The following is a 21,882-nucleotide window of genomic DNA, read 5'->3' on the forward strand; positions in this document are numbered from 1 at the left end:
GTCAAAATTCTTACACAAGGACCAGGACCACACCATGTAGTCTTTTTATCCCAACAACTTGACCTTACTGTTTGGCCTAGCCCTCAAGTCTGCGTGTGGCAGCTGCCACTGCCCTAATACTTTTAGAGGCCCTTAAAATCACAAACTATGCTCAACTCACTCTCTACAGTTCTCATAACTTCCAAAATCCATTTTCTTCCTCACACCTGACACATATACTTTCTGCTTCCTGGCTCCTTCAGCTGTACTCACTCTTTGTTGAGTCTCCCACATTATTCCAGATACCACACCTGACCCTCATGACTGCATCTCTCTGATCCACCTGACGTTCACCCCATTTCCCCACATTTCCTTCTTTCATGTTCCTCACCCTGAACACACTTGGTTTATTGATGGCAGTTCCACCAGGCCTAATCGCCACTCACCAGCAAAGGCAGGCTATGCTATAGTATCTTCCACATCTATCATTGAGGCTACTGTTCTGCCCCCCTCTGTTACCTCTCAGCAAGCCGAACTCATTGCCTTAAGTCAAGCCCTCACTCTTGTGAAAGGACCAAATGTCAATATTTATACTGACTCTAAATATGCCTTCCATATCCTGCACCACCATGCAAGAGGTAACTCACTACACAAGGGTCCTCTATCATTAATGCCTCTTTAATAAAAATGCTTCTCAAAGCTGCTTTACTTCCAAAGGAAGCTAGAGTCATTCACTGCAAAGGCCATCAGAGGGCATCAGATCCCATCACTCAGGACAATGCTTATGCTGATAAGGTAGCTAAAAAAGCAGCTAGCATTCCAACTTATATCCCTCACTTTCAGTTTTTTCTCCTTCACATCAGTCACTCCCACCTATTCCCCCGCTGAAACTTCCACCTATCAATCTCTTCCCACACAAGGCAAATAGTTCTTAGACCAAGGAAAATATCTCCTTCCAGCCTCACAGGCCCATTCTATTCTGTCATCATTTCATAACCCCTTCCATGTAGGTTACAAGCCGCTAGCCCGTCTCTTAGAACCTCTCATTTCCTTTCCATCATGGAAGTCTATCCTCAAGGAGATCGCTTCTCAGTGTTCCATCTGCTATTCTACTACCCCTCAGGGATTGTTCCACCCCCCTCCCTTTCCTACACATCAAGCTCAAGGATTTGTCCCTGACTAGGACTGGCAAATTGACTTTACTCTCATGCCCCGAGTCAGAAAACTAAAATATCTCTTCATCTGGGTAGACACTTTCACTGGATAGGTAGAGGTTTTTCCTACAGGGTCTGAGAAGGCCACCACGGTCATTTCTTCCCTTCTGTTAGGCATAATTCCTCAGTTTGGCCTTCCCACCTCTATACAGTCCAATAGCAGACCGGCCTTTATTTAGTCAAATCAGCCAAGCATTTTTTCAGGCTCTTAGTATTCAGTGAAACCTTTATATCTCTTACAGTCCTCAGTCTTCAAGAAAGGTAAAATGGGCTAATGGTCTTTTAAAACCACACTTCACCAAGCTCAGCCACCAACTTAAAAAGGACTGGACAATACTTTTACCTCTTTCTCTTCTCAGAATTCAGGCCTGTCCTCAGAATGCTACAAGGTACAGCCCATTTGAGCTCCTGTATGGACACTCCTAATTATTAGACCCCAGTCTCATTCCAGACACCAGACCAACTTGGACTGTGCCCCAAAAAACTTGTCATCCCTACTATCTTCTCTCTAGTCATACTCTTATTCACCGTTCTCAACTACTCAAACATGCTCTGCTCTTGTTTACACTGCCAGTTTACACTGTTTCTCCAAGCCATCACAGCTGATATCTCCTAGTGCTATCCCCAAGCTGCCACTCTTAACTCTTAAAGTAAATAAATAATCTTGATGGCAGAACTATGCTGAATCTCCTTAGGCACTAATTAAATGTCCTAGGTCCTCCCAATTCTTAGACCTTTCATACCTGTTTTTCTCCTTCTCTTATTCCGTTTTTCAATTCATACAAAGCCATATACAGGCCATCACAAATAATTCTAAATGACAAATGTTTCTTCTAACAACCCCACGATATCACCCCTTCCTACAAAATCTTCCTTCAGCTTAATCTCTCCCACTCTAGGTTCCCACGCCGCCCCTGATCCCGCTCGAAGCAGCCCTGAGAAACATTGCCCATTATCTCTCCATACCACCCCCAAAAATTTTCACCATCCCAACACTTTACCACTATTTCATTTTATTTTTCTTATTAATATAAGAAGACAGGAATGTCAGGCCTCTGAGCTCAAGCTAAGCCATCATATACCCTGTGACCTGCACGTACACATCCAGATGGCCGGTTCCTGCCTTAACTGATGACATTCCACCACAAAAGAAATGAAAATGGCCTGTTCCTGCCTTAACTGATGACATTATCTTGTGAAATTCCTTCTCCTGGCTCATCCTGGCTCAAAAGCTCCCCTACTGAGTACCTTGTTACCTCCACTCCTGCCCACCAGAGAACAACCCCCCTTTGACTGTAATTTTCCTTTACCTACCCAAATCTTATAAAATGGCCCCACCCCATCTCCCTTCGCTGACTCTCTTTTCAGACTCAGCCCACCTGCACCCAGGTGAAATAAACAGACTTGTTGCTCACACAAAGCATGTTTGGTGATCTCTCCTCACGGACGTGCATGAAAGAACTCCTGTCTCAGAATCAAAGGCAAAAGTGGTGGAGATGGCATGAGACAGGAGCATGAATAGATAATTCAGCCACAGAAATGGGAAGGAAGGCAGAATACTTTGACCCAGGTGCTGGTTGGAAGGTAGATTTGATAAAGGAGCTTGAGAAATTCTCTATATTTAAGTAAATAAAGTTAAGAATGAGGATGGAGACAGATGTAAGTTTTAGGATAGAGAAAAAGCAAGAAATAATCATTCTAGAGAGAGTAAGATAGAAGGACTAGACCAGCAGTTCTCAAAGGGTGTTCTGTGAACACCTGAGATGGAGACCCTTTCAGCGGGGGTCTGTCAAAAACTTTTCCTAATAGTACTATGATGTTATTTACCTTTTTCACTAAGTAAGTTAATATTTTCACAATGGTGAAATAAAGGGTAAAAAAAAACTGCTTCTTAGCACAAATCAAGGAAATAGAGCCAAACTCTATTAGTGCTCATTGTATTTTTTCCCACCACGCACGTGCAGGAAAAAAAAAACAATGCTGGTTTCATTTAAGAATGTTCTTTTTTTTTGCCAGGCACTGTGGCTCACACCTGTAATCCCAGCACTTTGGGAAGCCGAGGCAGGTGGATCACCTGAGGTCAGGAGTTTGACACCAGTCAGGACAACATGGTAAAAGCCCGTCTTTACTAAAAATACAAAAATTAGCTGGGCCTGGTGGTAGGTGCCTATAACCCCAGCTACTCAGAAGGCTGAAGCAGGAGAATCACTTGGACCCAGGAGGTGGAGGTTGCAGTGAGCCGAGATTGCACCACTGCACTCCAGCCTGGGTGATAGAGCAGCAAGACTCCATCTCAAACAAAAAAAAAAAAAGAAAAAAAAATTTTAAATTTAAAAAAAGATTTTATTTCGGCTGAATTTGAAGACTGCAACCTGGAGACATAGATTCAAGTTGCCCTAAATATATGCTCCTTAAAAATATTTTTGATGAAAGAATACAAAACATAAATTACATTAAAATGTGACTCTTTAAGTACCTACTTTTTAATGTTCTGTTTACAAAAGGGGAAGTATGTGTAAATCACCGCTGATGCCATCCAGAAATACAATTATTTCTTAGAAAAAAGCTTTGGTACAGTTGTTGAGTTGCAGGCTGAACTGGACATTTTTTCCCTTGGACGGTCATCTTAAATTAAAACAATGACAAAAACACTATGGTTATTCACACTTGAGTATTAGGCATGTCTGTTTCCAGTGATACAATCCATGCTTTTAAGTGAAAAGTAGAATGCTAGAGATTTTTATCTGCTGTAATGAGACCGATAGATTCACAGTACTTAATGATTTTTTCAAGAGATCAGTGGTCATACTGATGTACGTGATTTTTTAATACTGGGTCAATGATGAAAAGATCATCAGAAATCATTGAACCCACATTTTCTAAACTAAGGATATATAATGTACAAAATCATGTATGGGTAGATTCATTCAATATGCAAGACAGGCCACTGAATTTTGATATTACAGTATGTGAAAAGTTCATTAAAATGATTTGCAATGCTGTTTTGCAACTAACCTTTAAGAAACAATTACATGTTGAGTTTTGACATATGTACCTATATTTCAAGAAAGAAATCCACAGTTATCTTAAAAGGCTATTAAAATGTTCTCTGTTTTTTTTCCAAACATACATCTGTGTAAGAATGGATTTTCTCCATATACTTAGCCACAATATAGAACAACAAATTAAATACAAAAGCAAACATGAGAATCCAGCTATTATACCAGACATTAGAGATATGTGAAAAAAATGCAGAACAATGCCATTCTTCTCACTATATCTTTTGTTTTAGAAAATGCAGTTCTTTCATTAAATATAATTTATTTATAATATTATGTAATGTGTTTCTTTTGTCACTTTAAATGAATTATTACATTACATTTTAATGTCTTAGTTTTAATTTCCATTATGGAAAATATTAATAGATGTAACCCACTTAAGCAAAAGCTCTTTGGAGGCCCTAACAATTTTTAAGACTATAAAAGATTCTTGGAAAACTTAAGAAAATTGAGAATTGCTAGAATTGAGAAATACAATATGATGGTAAAAATTTATAAGTATTATTTAACATTTTTGCTTTGGTAAAAAAAGATATTTAGATTCACTTTTAACATACTTAACATTAATAATATACCTGATTAAACATAATTGTAGAAATTCAGTAGTGAAGAATCTGAATAACCTAAAGATTCACATTGCAATTAAAGATTATCTAGACCATTTCCCGCATGACACTGAAACCTCTGGTTTTTATTCAAAGTTTTACTTCAACTTAGAGCTATTAAATTATTTTTTATACTCAAAGTTTGCATGTCCAGACTAGTAACCTTGACTATTGTAATCTATATTTTCAGTTTTAAAACTGCCACATAAGTCTTGACCATTTGCAAGGCAACGTAGTTGAACAAAGATACCCAGCGTAGTCAGTTCATGTGCTCAGGCTTTCTGCTCTGTCCTAGTTAGTGCTAACAAAGTTCTTACACAAGGTGACTGTTGGGCTCTCTGTGGGACTTCCCAGGCACACCTTATGTAGATATGAGACATTATGTTTATAGTTTCAAACCGGCCAGACCCAGTGCCTCTTTTATAATGAATATTGTGTAATATTTATTTATTATCTTGACATAAAATACATTGGTAAGTTAGCCTACCTACAGAACTAAATTTAAAACAAACAAGCATATAATTTATAATAGTAAAATAAAACAGAGAATATAAGTAATTTATAATAAAAATAACACATAATTCAATATGTGAACATGAATGATCAGTATGACTCAATAGAAGATAAACAAACTTACCAGATGCTTGAACCTGCAATAATTAAGTACCTTACAATAAGTCTGGATTGAAGACAAGTAAGAAGATTAAAAGTCATACTGTATGAGAAGTAAGGCTAATGAAAAGGGAGAGGTAGAGACAGACATTAGAATAAAAGTTAGCATTTGAAAAGTAATAACAGACTATGCTCATTTGTATATAATCATATAAAATAAGAGAAAGAAGTAAATGATCTTCGTCAAATGGAAATAACATGCCAAAATAAGTTACATTACATCGAAGTGGAGAAAATAAGGAAGTATGATATCTTATGTATGAGCTGGGCCTTATTTATAAGTGAGGTATCAAAATACTTTCCTTGATGGGATATCAGATAGGTGATGAGTAGGTATCACAGAACACCTCTTTCCTACCTGGAAAATTTGCTACGCATCAAAGCAAATATTGAGTCTAGTCCTTATAACAATGTTGGAGACAATATTTTATGGGGCTGAGAGAATGAAAAAAATAAAGATTACAAGAGTCTTTAGGGAAGCCTTCCGAGAGAAGAGAGGAGATGAGATCAGTACTAAAGTTTGAGTAACGAGTAGGTATTTGTGAGGATGACAATGTAGAAAGTAAATGGTCTGTCAGACAGACCAACATGGACAGCAGCAGTGAAGAGTGAGAAGCGCATCTCTTCAGCAAGGCCAGCAAGAAAGTTGTGTGTTGGAAAGTCATGGGATGTACCTCAAGAAAATTAGACTGAGAACAGATTGTAAAGGGTGGTGTGCTAAGAACCTGGATGTTATTCTATAGGCCAGGAGTTGGCAAACCAAAACATAGTGCACGAGTGTTAAGAAAATCTCAGTTTCAACATATCTGTAGCATTGGTTAGTGTAACTTAAAAACATCCACAGTGTATTATAATTTTTAAAATTGAATAAAATATGCATCTATTTTGCTATTACTGACATTGGACACATTTCTCAGTTTATTTCATAGTTCTAGTTCCTGTTTTCAAAGTATCACTCAATTTTTATTCCCATTAGCCTATGATAATTTTAATATTCTTATCAATTTTATGTGCTATTCATTTAATCAAGGAATTAATTATCTGTACATACTTAAAACATTTTTCTTAAAGGTTGTCTTTTAATTTGCATATTTTTCCTTTTAGTCTACTTCAACTACCTCATTATCCTTAATTAAACAAGGCAGGAATTAAACAAACCAATAAAAGACTTTTTATTAAATATGATTTATGTTTTTTAATGTAGTCAAATCTATTCATCTGTTTCTTTATGATTTCCTTTATCTATTTGACATGGCAGACACTAAGAAAAATCCTCCATGTTAACTTGGAACCTCTTGATACCACTGTGTAATGACTTTCCTTCCCATAGAGAACAGACTAAATTTTATTCAGGATGTAATAAACCCCAAGTAAATTACTGAGTGATATTTAATATCCTGATCTAAAGTTGGGATTTAGATTTTATTTTCATATCCAAATATTTTTACACTACTTGCCAAAAGTAGGTCATGCCAAATGAGAAAGATCCCTATCTCTTTTGAAATTAGATACTAATTCAAAACATCTTCCAACTGCTCTCATAAGTTAGAAATTTTAGGTCACATATAAAAAAAAAGAACTAAACAGTGTTCTGAAGGTATTCATTGTTCTACCATGGTAATCAGAAACTTGAGCAACGGAAATCCTTTTTAATTAAGCCTTGCTATGAACGCATGTGTGTGTATATTTATATACAGAAAATACATCAACATTTATTTTTATCTTTTGATTAGTGTTAAATAAATAAAATTCTTCCTTAATGATTCATTCTAAACCTTAGTTGTCATTGCACAATTCTACTGATGTAAATGTTAAATGTACCTGGGCAACAAGAGCAAAACTCCGTCTCAAAAAAAGAAAAAAAGAATAGATTTTGGGCTGATTCTCAAAATTCACCTTAAAGTTGTTAGTTTTTTAAAGCATATTCCTTATATAAGTTGCTTACTTGTCACAATACCTTTCTCTGTAAGTAAAAATTGAGGGGAAAAAAGTTGCTTGAGAGTTCTAGTCAGCTGAATTCTAGTTTAAAGTTGAATTTTTATAATTAGTTTTTTAAAATATCTGCAAAATAAATTGTATTATATAAAGTAGAATTAGATCAATATTGCCATTTGATGTATCTTCAAAGCTCCCTACCAAAAATCATTAAGAAAACTTAACAATAAGAACAGTGAAGAAAGCGACCTCACAGCTGCAATTCACATGCATGAAGTTGAAGTTGACTTCAAGCTCAGCATGTGTTGAGGATTGCATAAGGAAAACAATCAAAATGTCAACAGATATAAAAAGTCATAAAGTATGAAGCAACAGAGTGGGTTCTGAAGAATAGAAGTTGTATAATATGACATAAGGAGGGTGGAGGAGCACAGCTGGTAGCTAGGTGAAGAGGTAAGGAGTTACTCAGGAAGGGCCCAAAGAACCACAGCAGCCTTGAAACATGTCCAGCACAATTGTATATAGCTGTGGCCAATATTGTGCTGCAACCATCTGCTTTTCTGTCTCTAGGTTTCTCCTCTTCATGCTTTCTCTTCCCCAGCATCCCCTATTTGTCTCAAAACTTCTTTGCTTTTTCACAAAGTTAGAGTCAGCTTTAGAGGATAACAAGGGTTGAAGGGAGGAGGCAGGTGTATACTCCCAAGTTTTCTTATCGTGTCCCTTTTCTCAGAGAAAGTGTAGCACAAAGAAGCAAACACGTGGATCTCAGTGACTTTCCCTTCAGCAAGACCAGGGGACCTATCATATTGAAGATTTGCACTTCTGTGTTTAAAATCCAGTTAGGTTCTTCAAGCAAACAAAAAATAAATGAGGTTGATGCTTTGTAACAATATCTGCAGCAGTTTTTTCCATAGTGGGAGGGGCATGTGATTTGAAGTATACAATACTATTACAAAATTTCAAGCAAAAATATAAGGCCTTGGAGTGGGACAATGACAAATAAGAACAAATAAGACAAAGAAGGGGAACCCATACAAGTTTCAAAGTGTCAAGACAAATTTCCATGTAGGAAGAGTAATGACTGGCATTAAACCAGCTGTCTCAAAGATAAAGAGTGTGGCCATTTTCCATAAAAGCATAGATACCACCTTTCTGTTTACATATAGCTTATACCACATAATAATATAACTCTTAGTTCAAATTAGGAGCTCCTTGTATCCAGAAAACAACTTTTATTCAACTTTTTGTTTTCAACTCCTAGTTTATTACCAGGAACATGATAAATGCACAGAAAAATATTTACTGAATAAATAAATCTCTAGTCTCTCTTATTACCAAGCATATACTTTCACAAAATGTCTAACTTAGATCAGAAGTACAGTCTGCTCCTGAATAGAATTTTCAAATCTGTTTCAAGTCAACTGACCTATTCAGTAATCCAACTGTTAAAGTTGTACCTACAGTAATATGCTCTAACATTATGAGAGCCAAGACAGTAGATACACCTTAAACAGACTGTGTTAACTGGACAACGATAGCATAAAAAAGCAATGAGAACTAAGTTCCTTTAAGATACATCACATATTGTAAATATATATAAAATATTATTTGTTAAACACTGAAAACAAAAGTAGACAGTACCTAAAAGCAATAGTGGCTTGATATTAACAAGAGTGATCAAATGTTCATCTTGACATGACTTAGGCTTGCTTGACTAGGACAGGGAGGCTCTAAACTCTTTGTGAACTTCCTTCACCATCAGCTCCATCTCAGGTTCAGACCTCACCCCTCACCCATGCTCCCATGCACTCACATGCCTGACTACAGACGTTTCCTACCTCAACTTTCTTGTTATTGCAATGTTTGACTCAGTTCCTTAAATTTCAAGATCACCCCCAGCAGTTTTCCACACTCTCCTCTTTCCATACCCACCTATCCCTCAGTCTCTGCATATAAAGGCTTTCCCTGCCCACTCTTTCCTTGAAATGTTTCTGGCTTAGGTTTTGAGCCCTATTACAATAGTCTTCATTGCAATTACCCCTTAATGAAAGTCTTTCTTTTCTAATGCCTAGACTTCCTCTCTTTCACTGACCATACAAAATTCTATAACTAATCTAATCCTGGCTTAGGAAGATACTGTGTAACTCTGAGCATAAAAAACTCCACCTCTTGAGACTTCTCAATTTCCCATCTAAAAATCATATTTGCATGGGGATTAATGGTCCCTGACTCCCTCTCTTGCACCATGGCTCTATGAGTCGAGGATACCAGTTGTTCCTGGAAGAAGAAATGACTAATCACACATCAGTCAGGTTTTACTGCTTTGCTTATTTCTGGCTGTGTAAACCCTGACATTTTATTCCCTTACACTCTCTACTAAGCTCATTATCCATCTCCTGGGGAGCCTGAGCTTCTAGCTCATGGAACACAGCGTCATTGTACACAAACAAAATGTTGGCATGCCACACGGGAGTAAACAGATGAGGTGACTCAAGGATGGAGGCAAGCAGCCTGGAAGCTATGGCAGCCCCCGGCTCCCCCCAGGTCCTCACATAGAGACCGATATTTTTCCCACTTCTGAATCCCATTCACAGGACACACCAGTGTGTTCTGGAACAAACATCAGGAAGCTCAGCCCTAAGGAGTTTTGGAATGTTGGATTCTATTCTAGACATTTGAGTATACCAGAGCAGGTCTGGACAATCACAATTGCCTTGACTGGACTCTGGGATTATTCCCCCAAAGTTTAGAACCTCCATGACATCATCAACTTTCTTCAGATCTTCTAGTAAGGTTAAATATCCTGGGAGATGTAAATTCAGTGAGGACCCTATTTCCTCTTTCCCTCAGCTTCTTTCTCAAGCAAAACTGAAAAAAAATAAAAATAGAATAACTCTCTATTCAGAATATAACTGTGGTTCTGAGGATAGAGATTCCCATTTTGTAAACAGAGAAATTTGGGTCCTGTGGTTAGACAGTTGATTGATCTGTAAGCTACAGTTTCTTCACCTATAAATAAGAGGGGAGCAATAATGCCTACTTCATGGTGTCATTTAATGGATTCAATGACATAATACATGCAAAGTGTTTAGTAGAGTATGTTCCATAAGAATAGGAAGACTTCAATAAATTTACTTCCAGCTTCCATAGCTAATTCTTACACTGCTTCCTAGATTTCTGCTGTCTTTCTTAACAATGACGAAACTTGTGCAGACATTTGATAGCACAGCCACTTAGAAAAACATTACTCAAAGGTAAAGATTCTATGTTGCATCATGCTGACTGAGATTCACATGTCAAGATTTATTCACTGCTTCATATAAACCAGGCTCTTTACCAAACACCTTCTTATAGTCATTCCATTTATTCCTCACCACAAATCTGTATGGGTTATTTTTATCTCATTTATAGAAAGAGAAACTCAAAGCCAGGCATGTTAAGAGACATATACAAGATCACAAAGCTAACAAGGAGAAATGACATGTCTCAGTGCCTTTTACCAGAGATTGTAAAGCTAGCAAGGGTCAAGAAAGAATTTTCTCCATTTTTCTCTTTGCCAAGGGCAGAAGGGTCTCCTGCCTGAGCACTGAAGTCTGCCACCTGCAGAAACATTTGAACAGTAATATAATTAAGCCTTCCCTTTGAACTCATAGTTTGGTGCAATTTTTTAATTAATAAACTTTATTTTTAGAGCAGCTTTAGGTTCACAGCAAAATTGATTTGGAAAGTACAGAGTTCACATATATCTCCTGTTCCCACACGAGCACAATCTCTTCCGCTATCAGCATCACACACAAGAATAGTACATTAGTTACATCTGATGAACCTACATTGACACATCGTTATCACCCAAAGCCCATAGTTTATATTAGATTCCACTTTTGAAGTTGTACATTATATTGGTTTGGAAAAATGTACAATGACATCTATTTGCTACTGTAGTATGATACAGGATAGTTTTACTGCCCTAAAAAAAATCCTCTGTTCTCTGTCTATTCATCCCTCTCTCCCACCTATCCACTGGCAGCTACTAATCATTTTATTGTCTTCATAGTTTTGCCATACCAGAATGTCATGTATTTGGAATCATACAGTGTGTAGCCTTTTTAGATAGTTTCTTTCAGAAATGTTCATTTAAGCTTCTTCCATGTCTTTTTATGGTTTGATAGGCTCACTTCTTTATAGCACTGAATAATATTCCATTGTATAGCTGTACCACAGTTTATAGATCCATTCCTACTGAAAGTCATCTTGATTGTCTCCAAGTTTGGGCCATAATGAACAAACTGCAATAAATACCCATGTGCAGGTTTTTATGTGGACATGTTTTCAAATCCTTTGAGTATATACCAAAAAGTGTGATTGTTGGATCATATGGTAAGAATATGGCTCATTTTGTAAGAAACTACCAACTGTCTTCCAAGGTGGCTGTATCATTTTAAATTTCCAACACCAATAAATGATGAGTGTTCCTGTTGCTACATATTCTAGCCTGCAAATGGTGTTTTCAGTGTTCTTGATTCTGACCATTCTAAGTGTATAACGATATCTCACTGTTTTAATTTGCAATTCCCTAATAATATAATGTTGAATATTACTTGTGATCTATCTTCTGTTTTTTTTTTTTTTTTTTTTTTTTTTTTTGAGACAGAGTTTTACTCTTGTTCCCCAGGCTCGAGTGCAATGGCATGATCTCGGCTCACCGCAACCTCTGCCTCCGGGTTCAAGCAATTCTCCTGCCTCAGCCTCCTTTACAGGCATGTGCCACCATGCCCGGCTAATTTTGTATTTTCAGTAGAGACGGAGTTTCTCCATGTTGGTCAGGCTGGTCTCAAATTCCCAACCTCAGGTGATCCACCCACCTTGGCCTCCCAAAGTCCTGGGATTACAGGCATGAGCCACCATGCCCAGCCTGTCTATCTTCTTTTCTTAGTTCAAGTCTTTTGCTCATTTTAACAGGTTGCTCATTTTCCTATTGCTGAGTTTTAAGAGTTCTTTGTTTATTTTGGCTAACAGTCCTGTATGTCCTTTGCAAATATTTTCTTACAGTCTATAATTTGTCTACTCATTTTCTACAATGAGTTAGAAAAAATTCCCTCTGCTTCTATCTTCCAAGAGATTATAGATAGTTAGTAAAATCTCTTTTTTACATATTTGGCAGAATTCACCAATGAACCTATCTGGGCCTGGGGCATTCTATTTTGCAAAGTTATGATTGATTCAATTTCTTTAATAAACATAGACCTATCCAGACTGCCTATTTCTTCTTGTGTGAGCTTTGACAGATTGTCTTTCAAGAAATTCCTCCATTCATTTGATCTAGGTTATCAAATATGTGGCCAGAGAGTTGTTCATGGTATTCCTATGTTATCCTTTTTCTGTCTATGGGATCAATATGATGTCTTCTCTTTCATTTCTAATATTAGTAATCCCTCTCTCTTTTCCTCTTAGTTAACCTGACTGGAGTTTTATTGACTTTAATGATCTTTCCAAAGAATCAACTTTTGGTTTTGTTAATTTTCTCTATTAATTTCCTGTTTTCAATTTCATTATTTCCTGCTCTAATATATATGCATATATATATATGTGTGTGTGTGTATATATATGTGTGTGTGTATACATAAAATATATATTAGATAAATCTATATATATATATATATATTTTTTTTTTTTTTTGAGATGGAGTCTCCCTCTGTCAACCCAGGTTGGAGTGCAGTGGTACAATCTCGGCTCACTGCAAACTCTGCCTCCCGGGTTCAAGCAATTCTTCTGCCTCAGCCTCCTGAGGAGCCGGGATTACAGGCACCTACCACCAAGCCCAGCTAATTTTTGTATTTTTAGTAGAGATGGGGTTTCACCATGTTGGCTAGGCTGGTCTCAAACTCCTGACCTCAGGTAATCCACCCTCCTTGGACTCCCAGAGTGCGGGGATTATAGATGTGAGCCACCACACCCGGACTGTTTCCTGCTCTAATTTTTATTATTTTTTTTCTGCTTACTTTGGACTTAATTTATTCTAGTTTTCTAGCTTTCTACAGTGGAAGCTTAGATTGATTTTAGATCTTTCTTTTTTCTAACATATGCATACAATGCTATAAATTTTCCTCTAAGTATTGCTTTCTCTGTATCCCATATTTTAATAACTTGTATTTTCATTTTCATTTAGTTCAAAATATTTTTAATTCATCTTGAGATTTCTTCTTTCACCCATGTGTTATTTATAAGAATGTTGCTTAATCTCCAAATATGTGGAGATTTTTCCAGCTATCTTTCTGTTATTATTAATTTCATTATTGTCTGAGACTAGACATTGTATGAATTCTGTTCTTCAAAAATTTTTAAGATGTGTTTTATGGTCCAGAATGTGGTCTACCTTGGTGAATGTCCCATGTGAAAAATAATGTATATTCTGCTGTTCTTGGATGAAGGACTCTACAGATGGCAATTATATCCAATGGGTTTGTAGTGCTTTTGAGTTTAATTATGTCCTTACTGATTTTCTACTGGGTGCATCATTCTTTCTAATAGACTGATGCTAAAGTCTCCAGTTATATTAGCGAAGTTATCTATTTCTCCTTGCAGTTCTAGGAGTTTTTGCCTCAAAAATTTTGATCCCCTATTGTTAGGTACATATACATTAAGGATTCTTATGTCATCTTTGACTACTGAAATCTTTATTATTATGTAATGCTCTCTTTATCCCTGTTAACTTTTCTTGCAGTGATGTCTACTCTGTCTAAAATTAAAGTAACTACTCCTACCTTCTTATGATTAGTGTTAGCATGGTATTATTTTCTCCATGAATTTACTCTTAATCTATATGTATCTCTATATTTAAAGCGGATTTCTTGTAAACAACATATAATTAGGTCTTGTTTTTTGATCTACTCTGATAATCTCTGTCCTTTAATTGGTGCATTTAGACCACTGAAGTGCAAAGGGACTATTGATATAGTTAGATTAATAGCTATCGTATTTGTTATTGCTTTCTATTTGTTGCCTTTGTTTTTTCCTCCTGTTTTTGTTTTGCACAGTTTTTCTGCCTTTTGTGGTTTTAATTTAGCATTTTATGATTCCATTTTTCTCCCTTGTTAGTACGTTGATTATATTTCTTTTTCTACTTTTTTAGTGGTTGCCCTAGAGTTTGCAATGTCCGTTTACAACTAATCCAAGTCCACTTTCAAATACTACTGTACCACTTCACAGATAGTGCAAATGCCTAACAATAACAAAATATTCCTAATTCTTCCCTCCCACCCATAGTGTCATTGCTATCATTCATTTCACTCATGCATAAGCATATACAGAATATGTATATTTTTTTCAAATACATTGTTTCTATTATTATTTTGAATAATGTTCTCTGTTAGGCCAATTAAGGATAAGAAAAGTAAGCTTTCATTTTACCTTTACTTGTTCCTTCTCTGACACTTTTTCTTTCCATATGTAGATTTGAGTTTCTGAACTATATTATTTTCCTTCTCTCTGAAGAACTTTTGTTTAAACATGTCTTGCAAGGCAGGTTTACTGGCAACAAATTCCCTCAATTTTTCTATGTCTCAGAAAACCTTTATTTCTGCTTCAATTTTAAAGAGTAATTTCATAAGGCATAGCAGTATAGATTGGTGGTTTCTTTCACTCAATGCTTTAAATATGTTACTCCACTTTCTTCTTGCTTGCATGGTCTCTGAGGAGAAGTCAAATGTGCTTCTTATCCTTGCTCCTATATAGGTAGAGGTAAGGTATTTTTTTCCTTTGGATTCTTTCTATATTTTCTTTATCTTTGATTTTCTATAGTTTGAAAATGATGTGCTTAGATATAGTTTTTTGGCGTTTATACTGCCTGATGTTCTCTGAGCTTCCTGCACCTGTGTTTTGGAGTCTAAAAATAATTTGAGAAGATTCTCAGCCATTACTTCTTGAAATAGTTCTTCTGTTCCTTCCTCTCTGTCTTCTTTTTCTAGTATTCCCATCATGCATATGTTATACCTTTTGTAGTTAGCCCACAGTTCTTGGATATTCTGGGTTTTTTCTTTTTTCAGTTGTTTTTCTTTGCTCTTCAGTTTTGGAAGTTTGTAATGTTATAGCCTCAAATTTAGAGATTTTTTTTCACTACGGTCAGTCTACTAATAAGCCCATGATCAAAGACATTCTTCATTTCTACCATAATGTTTTTGATCTCTAATATTTCTTTTTGATTCTTTCTTAGAATTTCCATCTTTCTGCTTACATTACCTGTCTGTTATTGGATGTTGTCTACTATTTCCATTAAAGCCTTTAGCATATTAATCATAGTTATTTTCAAATTTATGGTCTGATCATTCCAACGTTCCTGCCATATCTGGGTCTGGTTCTGGTTCTGATGCTTGTTCAGTCTTTTCAAACTGTGTTATTTGCCTTTAAATATGCCTTATTTTTTGTTGCTAGGCTGATATAATGTACTGGGCTAAAGAAACTGCAGTAAATAGGTCTTTAGTAATGTAGTGGTAAGGTACAGGTAGAGAAGAAGTATTCTACAATCCTATGATAAGATCTCAGTCTTTTGTTGAGTCTATACTCTGGACTGTGAATGTAGCAAGTGCTTCTCAGTTTTTTCCCCATTAGGTAGAGCAAGATGGGTGGAGGGGGCTGGAGTTGAGTATTTCCCTTCCTATAGAAAGATGAGGCTCTGACATAAGCCCAGTAGGTCAAGCTCTGGTAAAATAGTTTCTCCTGCAGGAAAGCCCTGTTAAGAAGAATAAAATGCTTTAGCATATTTCAGAATGGTTCGTTTCTCCCTCCTCGTGACAGACTCATGTGTGGATTTTTCTCTGATATTCACTGTGAGGACTTGGTAGAGCTCCCAGTGGTACAGCTCACCAAAATGTGAGGGCCTGCCTTACGATTAGAGTTTCTACGTCCCCCCAGAGTTTTTATCTCTCAGTCTTGTCCACACTGAACCTCCATACTTGATCAATTATAGTTTAGGTTTTCCTACCCTGGTACTTGTTCCAGTGGAAGTTTCTACTGAACAACCACCGACTGTCATCACCCTTCTTATTGATCTGTGTAAACAAGGAAAATATTTCAAAACAATTATGTAACAATCCTCATTTTTTCCTTTAAAAAACTTTGTCTTTCTTTGCCTCCCTGAATGTGTACATAGTTTATTATGGCACGAGTATTCCCACTGCAATGCTTTATTCCAAAATAAATACATTTTCTTTTAGAGAGCCTGTTTGTTATTTAGGTTGACAAAAATCAAAAGAATATATTTGAATATATGTGAACATCTTATAAATATAATATTAACAAAACTGTTTTTCATGCTAATGCAGTTTGATTTTCAAATTTTATTGCAATAACCTTTTATTTATTTTACATTTATCTTAATAATTGTGTCTTATGATAGCTATCATATAAAGTGGAAGAAGAGATAGTAAAGGAAAAAATTATAGAACTTTTTTTTTTTTGAAATGGAGTTTCATTCTTGTTGCTCAGGCTGGAGTGCAATGGCGTGATCTCGGCTCACCACAATCTTTGCCTCCCAAGTTCAAGCAATTCTCATGCCTCAGCCTCCCAAGTAGCTGGAATTACAGGCGCCTGCCACCACACCCAGCTAATTTTTGTATTTTTAGTAGAGACGGGGTTTCTCCAAGTTGATCAGGCTGGTCTCAAACTCCTGACCTCAGGTGATCCACCCACCTCAGCCTCCCAAAGTGCTGGGATTACAGGCATGAGCCACCAAGCCCAGCCAAAATTATAGAATTTTAGAAACAAAATACCACATACTATTTATAGTTCCAGTCTTTCATCAGGACGCTAGTTCCAGGATTTATCATAGATTGAGGAGGAAAAGAAAGCTTTTTGAGAAAAAAGAAAATAGAGGAAAAGACTGTAGACTATTTCCAAGGAGCTTTGCTTTTTACTTTAACAGGTATCGAGATTTTCAGAACACTATTCTCACAGTCAAGACTGAAGTCTATTTTTCCAGTTGCAATAACTTGTACCGACAGATCATGCTAACTTTAGCACTCGTGAGAGAAGGGAGAATGAGGCTACCAATGCACTTATTCTTGCAGTTGGACTTGGGTGCTCCATCAGCCCTAATCAGTGCCTGCACAGGAGAGGCACTGCTGAGGCTGGATAAATAAAGGACCCATGAAAAAGTTGCCATTAAGAAAACAAACCAGTTTTCAATCACTGAATTGTGTCTTGACTTTTTGTGCCTTTTCATATTTCTTTATAAGTAAAATAATAAATATGTAAAAAAGATACATTTATAAGCATTAAATTTTTAATTTCAATTCATTTAAGTGAATAGCTGAGTGACTAACCAAAAAAAAGTTTTGGTACTCACAAGACTTCTGGCACCAAATGTGTGGGTTTTCTGCCAAAGACTCCAGTTCTCCACAGAGACCAACTGGGTATCTGACAATTTAATTCAATTCTCACACTAACTACCTGGAGTTAGCACAGAGCCCACACACTAAGGGCTCAGTCCCACAAAACTGCCCACCACCATCAGATGCCAAGCATATGTATTGTAATAGATTCCCAGGTTAACCACACTTTTGTCCAGCTTGGCTACAAATCAAGAGTTTTCACAAACCCTTCATCAATAATTTGCTATAATTGCTCAAAGAACTCAGGAAAACACTTTACTTGCAATTACCAGTTTATTGTAAAGGCTATTATAAAGGATACATATGAACAACCAGATAAAGGGGTACATAGGGTGAGGTCTGGAAGAGTCTTGAGCATCAGAGCTTCTGTCCCTGTAGAGTTTGAGGTGTACCGTGCTCCCAACATGTGAATGTATTCACCCACCCAGAAGCTCTCCGAATCTCATAGTGTAGGATTTTTATAAAGGCCCCATTAAATAGGTATGATGGATCAAATCATTGATCATTGGTGATTAATTCAATCTCCTGCCCTTCTTTCCTCCCTGGAATTGGTGTTAAAAGTTCTAATCCTCTAATCACGTGGTTGGTTATCCTGGCAACCAGCCCCCATCCTCCAAGAGTCACCTCACTAGCATAAATTCAGGGGTGGTTGAAAGGCACTTATTATAAATAACAAAATATATGCTCCTCTTATGTCTATCATTCAGAAAATTCCAAGAGTTTTAGGAGCTCAGTGCCAGGAACCAGGGGCAAAGACTGAATATATATTTTTCATTATGTCACAGTAACCTTGGAAAATTACTTAATTTCTTATGCCTTGATTTCCTTATTTATCTGTATTATCCCACAAGGTAGCTGATTTGATTTAATAAGTTACTATAAGTGTTAAACACAGCTCCTGGCACATAGTAGGTGCCATAGAAATGTTGGCTATTATGATTATAACTCTTTTAAAGTTTACAACTGGTGTATTACAAACTGTTGGTTTATATATGTCTTCTTTAGACAGGAGCTTCCAGAGGATAAAGATTAATTCAACATATTGTTGACAAGATAAATTATGCTTATATAAGAGTCTTTTTGCTTGTAAATCTGTTTGATAGAGGAAGTGTAAAACCCAAAATATGTGTACTAACTGATGTGCTTGTGGAAAATTAAGCCTAATTTGCAACTAACTACAAAATATTTTTAAAGCATCTTAAAGTAGCTGAAGCACCCTCTATATATTGTAGATAGTAATAATTAGAATAACCTAATTACAAAACTAACATTTATGGAGTCTTAATGTATATTATGTACACTATCAGGAGACTTTTATTAGTATTTCTTTATAGATAAACTACTTCAACTACTTTATATAATTCTATTTTAAAAAACAAGATAGGGATTATCAGATCTATTTTTTAATGATGAAATTGAAATCAATAAGTAACAGAATTACTAGGAAGTGGCAGATGTGTGTGTGATTCAAGATATGCTATCATGTGATTCAAACCTAATATTTTTCATCATTCTATATTAATTTTCTCATTGTACAAATTTAAAGAATTACTGTTTAAGGGTCAACATTAATGACGTTGCCTTTTTTTCATCTCTTATTCTCAGTTAGCTGGGTCTAACTTGCTTAATTGTGCATAGATTTTTAAATGCTTAACATGTAAAACATTTTAACTTTAATATTAAGATTTCAAAAATTAGTTCAATTAACTCACAAGTGAGTTTTAAAAATTATGTTAGGTGCTATAACAAAATATATTTGAGTAAGGGAGAAAGAGGAAAGCAAAACACTTAACTACAAGAGGATTACACGAAGGCTTTCAGAAGCACAGCAAACAGAATAAAAACTGGGAATTTATGTTAACTTTCTAAATTAAGTTTCCAGTTTAAAAAATGAAGAAGGAGGAAAAGTACCTGGCTTCAATGAGTAATAGGACATTTCCATGGAACAAATTTTTTATTCAGTATCAAAATAGGTACAGGCATATTTGTTTCTCCTGAAGGGGCGTTAAAATACACCTCACTCAATGTGGGGTCTCCCTGAGTATTTGGGCTGCTTGTGCCATAGTGTCTGTGATGGCTGCTCTTAGTCATGCAGAGCTAGGGGCTACCTTCCCTAGAAGCGGTGCACGATATTATTTCCTCAGAAGTTCTCTCAGACATTTTATTGTTTTCTTCCATCCCTGTATCAACCTATTTAACACTTCAGCAGGACCTGGTGCATGTGGATTGATACTAGCAGGGTAGTATTGCAGCCTTTCTATCCTGAATGTTTTGTTCCTTAGATGCCAGAGAAATGTTTAGCATTGGAATTCTGAAGGCTTGAGGAGCGAAAGCGGTGACATGCTGATTCTCAGAACAGTTTTGAGAATGACGGTTCTCTGCTTTCTATCTCCAACTGGAATAATGCTGTTGGTGAGAGAAAGAAAAGAGCACTTAGTCAAGTTTAAGAAAACTTTTCATGCCACAATTCCAGATGCCCCACAGTTTGCAGAAGGCTTTCTTCAAGGATTTTATGTGTATTCAGGCTGGGGAGTCCTTGTTTGAATAGCAGGTAAAATTAATTTATTTAATTATAAAAACCACCACTAAGCTATAAACATGTAACAACTAAGAACTTTAATTCTTAGAAAAAAAAAAACAGTATGTTGCTTTGATATGATGTGTTAAGCTTTTACTTTATTAGAGGGCTGAAATGCAATAAGCTCTCTACACGTGTGGCCTACCAACTTTGGAGGGTAAAATATCTTTCAGGTATTTACAATTAAAACAAGTGCACATAAATCTGGAGCAGCTTAAAGACTCCAAGGCAATCGCATTTTTTTTCACTGAACAAAATAGTTTATCAGTCTCTGGGTTTTTTTTAATTATAATAGAACATCACCAAAGAAAAAATTTAAAATGCAGAAAATATGAATTAAAATAAAGATTACTTTTAACCAATTATCTCACATGTACACACCTATGGCAGGGGAATCACACTGCACATATAACCTTATAACTTTATTTTACTTAAAGTACCTTGATATGATTTGCCTGTGTCCCCACCCAAATCTCATCTTGAATCTCCACATGTTGTGGGGGGTACCCAGTGGGAGGTAATTGAATCATGGGGGCAGGTCTTTCCTGTTCTTTTCTCACAATAGTGAATAAGTCTCACAAGATCTGATGGTTTTATAAGGGGAGTTTCCCTGCACAAGCTCTCTCTTTGCCTGCTGCCATCCATGTAAGATGTGACTTGCTCCTCCTTGCCTTCCACCATGATTGTGAGACTTCCCCAACCAAATGGAACTGTGAGTTCTCCATTAAACCTCTTTCCTTTGTAAATTTCCCAGCCTTGGGTATGTCTTTATCAGCAGCATGAAAACGAACTAATAGACACCTAGTGAGAATTTACAAATATTATTAAATATAACTGGGTCTTAAGAAAACACCATATTCTATCATATGAATATTTACCATTATTTAACCATTTTCTCCATTGTTGGATCCTTCTATATAAATCTTGGTTGGATCACTCATTGCTTTATTAGAAAAAAACTTGAAGTAAAATTACTTAAAAAAGGATAAAAACATTAAGAAATGTCCTGAGAAATATTGTCCAAGTTGCCTTCCAGAAAGTTTCTACAAACATACCTTAGTGTGACTACCCTTGGCATTATCATACCCTTCTTATTCTTTTGCCACTTAGATTTATGAAGATTAAATCTCAGTGTTATATCCCACTTTTTCTATTACTAAAGAGAGGGAAGAGTTTTGCAAATGATCACAATCATTTATACTTCTTTCTTGTAGGATGGGAGGCAAATTTTTTTTCCCAGCTGGTTCTTCAATTTTTAATTTCATTCATGAGATTTTTAAGACTTAATATCTACAGTATCGAACTGTTGATCTTTTAATTTTTCACTGTTTTTACACTTAAAAAGTCTTTTCCCATCTCAAGATTTAGATAAATATATATACTTTTTTATATAAATACTTTTTTCTCTATATTATTATGGTCTTACTTTTTGTATTTTACTCTTTAATGCATGTG

The 21,882-nt window shown here is 36.1% G+C and overlaps 1 long non-coding RNA gene across 1 annotated transcript in view; it reads right to left on the bottom strand.

The window, feature by feature from the left end:
* Window positions 1-18,102: 18,102 nt before the first annotated feature.
* The window catches only part of LOC129061071 (uncharacterized), a 42,885-nt gene continuing 39,105 nt past the window's right edge, over window positions 18,103-21,882 (bottom strand). Inside the window, exon 2 of the long non-coding RNA XR_008528056.2 lies at window positions 18,103-20,255. This is a non-coding gene — a long non-coding RNA (uncharacterized LOC129061071). The remainder of the gene's footprint in view (window positions 20,256-21,882) is intronic.

This window comes from Pongo abelii, chromosome 7 (genome assembly GCF_028885655.2).
Source record: "Pongo abelii isolate AG06213 chromosome 7, NHGRI_mPonAbe1-v2.0_pri, whole genome shotgun sequence".
NCBI lineage: Eukaryota > Metazoa > Chordata > Mammalia > Primates > Hominidae > Pongo > Pongo abelii.